This window comes from Tachyglossus aculeatus, assembly GCF_015852505.1.
Source record: "Tachyglossus aculeatus isolate mTacAcu1 chromosome 12 unlocalized genomic scaffold, mTacAcu1.pri SUPER_6_unloc_2, whole genome shotgun sequence".
In the NCBI taxonomy this organism is placed as follows: Eukaryota; Metazoa; Chordata; class Mammalia; order Monotremata; family Tachyglossidae; genus Tachyglossus; species Tachyglossus aculeatus.
In genome coordinates this window covers 8,879,402-8,883,571 of record NW_024044829.1, presented here as the reverse complement: position 1 = coordinate 8,883,571, position 4,170 = coordinate 8,879,402, and positions in this window count along the sequence as shown.

Genomic DNA, 4,170 nt, shown 5'->3' with positions numbered 1-4,170 from the left:
GTTGTGGTAAGAAACTTTTTTTTTTCACTTTCACCGATGCTCCCATCTATCTTTCTCTCCTTGGGTTGGTCATCCCTAAGTTCTCTTCCCTCCACTCCAACTATTTCCTCCCTTCCCTCCAGCTGTAGGACCCTAACCATCCTCTCCTTTCACCTTTCCTCCAGTCAATCGGTGGTATTTATTGAGTGCTTACTATATGAGAGTACTGTACTAAGCTTCTGGGAGAGTACAATATAACAGAGATGGTAGCCACGTTCCCTGCCCAAAGTGAGCTCACGGTCTGAAACAGCATGTCTCTTGCCCTTTCTTCCCCTTCCTTTCTCTGTTCTAGTTTCAGCACCTCATCGTGAGCTTTTCTCCGGTGGTGAACTGTGGAAAAAATGGGAAGAGTGAGAAAGCAAGTAGGGGTTGAGAATCTTTTGACTCATACCAAACATTTTCCATTCATTTTAAGAGGCTGTCTTTAGTGTGGGGGGGAATGAGAGGTGTGAGAAAGAAAAGAAAAGGAAGACTTGAATCTGTTCTGAAGGAGGGACTAGAGATAGAGTAGACCAACACTTTCACACAGGTGCCTCTGCCACCCAGATTATCCAAAGATTCCCCAAGACGGGTCATGCAAACCTACTTCCAGTGTTGTGCTTCTGTTCTTGTCACATCCTCAATTGAAGCAATTGGTGCATTATGTGGGTTATCTGGGGCTGCGTCTTTCTAACCACTATCTATCATTTTGAAAACCCTGGGGATGGTCAGTTCCTAACCTAGGTAGGGCCTGGATAGAGGGATAGATTGCCTCATGATCCCAGGCCTGCCATGCCTATAAGGAATTCAACAGAGACACACTAGCGGACAGAGCCATCTCTGACTAGGGAGAATCCTTTCACAGTTCATGGTGTTTACTGAGTGCTTACAGTGTGCAGAGCACTAAAGTAAAAGCTTGAGAGAATACAGCGTAACAATAACCATACATATTCCCTGCACACAATGAGCTTACAGTTTGGAAGTCTCTTCTCCAATAGCTGACTCCTCCAAAGAGGAGTGCCATTTTGATGGCAGCCCAGCAACCCATCCACACAGCAAGGATCACCTAGCAGGACTCAGGGTTCCACTGCACCTCTATCCTGTAAGTGTCCCAGAAACGTTTTACCAGTGGAATGGTTTCCTCTGGAATTAGAGGCAATGATTCTGCCTCTTGCACCCCCCTGGCTTTTTTTTTTTAATGGTATTTGCTAAGTACTTACTGTGTGCCAGGCAGTGTACTGAGCGCTGGGGAAGGTACAAGCTAATCAGGTTGGACACAATCTATGTGCCACAAGGGGCTCACGGTCTTAATACCCATTTTACCAATGAGGTAACTGAGGCACAGAACAGTGACTTGCTCAGGGTCACACAGCAGAGAAGTGGTAGAGCAGAGATTAGAACCCAGATCCTCTGACACCCAAGCATTTGCTCTATCCACTAGACCATGCTGCTTCTGAGTTATTCCAAGTTCTCTAAAAGTTTGGCTGATGTTAGCAGCCTGGACCATTAGTCCTTCCTACCTCCTCAGAGTTTCACAGTGTCAGTTAGGGTAAGTAATTCTCACCCAACTCTCAATTATGTAGACTACTCCGCTAGGGTGAGACTTTGCACCAGGAGAGGTATTCTCCATTTTTGAGCAAGGCTGTGAAGCATGATGGGAAGTCTCAATGCCTTGGTCACCACCTCTGGATAGAGCCACGCCCTCCCTCTGAAGTGCTTCAATGTAGATGGCACCACCATCCTTTCCATCTCACAAGCCCGCAAACTTGGTGTCATCCTTGACTGTGCTCTCTCATTCACCCCACACATCCAATCCATCACCAGCACCTGCCGGTCTCACCTCCACAACATCGCCAAGATCTGCCCTTTCCTCTCCATCCAAACCACTATCTTGCTGGCTCAATATCTCATCCTATCCCGACTAGATTACTGCATCAGCCTCCTCTCTAGTCTCCTATCCTCCTATCTCTCCCTGCTTCACTCTATAACTTCACTCTGCTGACCGGATTATCTTTGTATACATACGCTCTGGACATGTCATTCCCCTCCTCAAAGATCTCCAGTGGTTGCCTGTTAACCTACGAACCAAGCAAAACTCATCACTCCCGGCTTCAAGGCTCTCCATCACCTCGCCCCTCCTACCTCACCTCCCTTCTCTCCTTCTACGGCCCAGCCTGCACCCTCTGATCCTCTGCCACTAACCTCCACACTGTACCTCATTCTCACCTGTCCCGCTGTCGACCCCCGGCCCACGTCCTTCCCCTGGCCTGGAATGCCCTTCCTCCACACATCCACCAAACTAGCTCTCTTCTTCCCTTCAAAGCCCTACTGAGAGCTCCCCTCTTCCAGAAGACCTTCCCAGACCGAACCCCCTTTTTTCCTCTCCTCCCCATCCCTCCCGCCCTACCTCCTTCCCCTTCCCACAGCACTTATATTTATTTGTACAGATTTGTTACTCTATTTTACTTGTACATATTTACTATTCGATTTATTTTGTTAAAGATGTGCATATAGCTATAATTCTATTTATTCTGATGATTTTGACACCTACATGTTTTGGTTTTTTGTCTGTCTCCCACTTCTAGATTGTGAGCCCGTTGTTGGGTAGGGACCGTCTCTGTATGTTGCCGACTTGTACTTCCCAAGCGCTTAGTACAGTGCTCAGCACAGAGTAAGGGCTCAATAAAAACGATTGAATGAATGAATGAATACTTCTAGGCTTGATCAATCAAATGCTTAATAATTCCTTGGGTCTTTTTTTGTGATGGCACTTGGAACCAATACATTCTCTATCAAGTAATAGCTTATGTCCCTGAGAGAAAGGTAAAAACCAACTGACAAATTCGTCCCTTTCCCTGCTCTTCCCTTGCCACCACAAGCACCTCTGTCATTTCCTTTTCTCTCTTTTTTGTAAATAGTATTTGTTAAGTGCTTACTATGTGCCAGGCACTGTAGTAAGCGCTGAGGTTGAAGCAACATAATCAAGTTGTACACAGTCCCTGTCTCTCATGGGCCTCAAAGCCTTAATCTACATTTTACCGATGAGAGAACTGAGGCACAGAGAAGTGAACTGCCTTGCCCAAGGTCACACATTTATTGGTATTTATTAAGCTCTTACACTGTGCCGGACACTGTATTACGTGCTGGGGTGGGTAGAAGCAAATCGGATTGGGCACAGTCCCTTGTCCAACTTGGGGCTTACCCACATATTTGGTCTTTTAGTTGTCACTACAGTGAATCTTAATCTTTGCAATACTTCTTGTCTCTCCTTTTGTCATTTTAGCTTCCTTGAAATGTCTCAGCTCTGAGGGGGAGATGAACAGCTCTTTCACTTGTACTACCCACATCACTATTATCTTATTTTTTGTACATTTCATCTTTGTGTGTGTTTGTAACCTACATCCACCCTGCCCATCAATGAGTGACAGCAGTATTTTATTCTATTATAAGCCCCATGCTAAACCCCTAAACACACATTCTGAGAAATTCAGAAGTGAAAAGCTTCATGGAAGAGGTACGGTGCTGGAAAGTGACTGTTATCAACCATAAATGTCTCAGTACCAAATTAATTTATTGGTATTTGGTATTTGGAGAAATGTGTTAAAATAGATTTTCCGTTGATTTTTTGAGGGGAAATTTCCCCACTATTGATCAAGAGGATGCTGGACACTGAAATAACTAGATCATACATGCAGACAAGCACAGTCACCCTTCTCCCCCATGTTCATGTTCACATTAATGTCAGTCTCCCCATCTAGACTGTAAACTCATTATGGGCAGAGAATGTGCTAATTCTCTTGTATTACACTCTCCCAAGTGCTTAGAACAGTGCTCTGCACATAGTAGCCACTCAATAAATACGATTCTTTGATTGATTGATTGATTGATTGTTGGCAGAGAGAATGGGTGATCCAAGAGTCAAGTCAACGAAGTCAAGTCTTCTCCATGTTTGGTAACTGTCACAAGGGAGTAGTGGAGAACACCTTCCCTGCCCCTAAACCTGGATTCAGAGATGCTGAGATACTTCTCTTGGGGGAATGATTTGAGCTGGGAAATAGATAGGGAGGTTTAGGGCTTTGGTGATTTGCTCCAGCTGTCCTTAGCTTCCCCAAAATGCCCCAGACTTAGCCTTTTACCTCATTGATTTTTCAA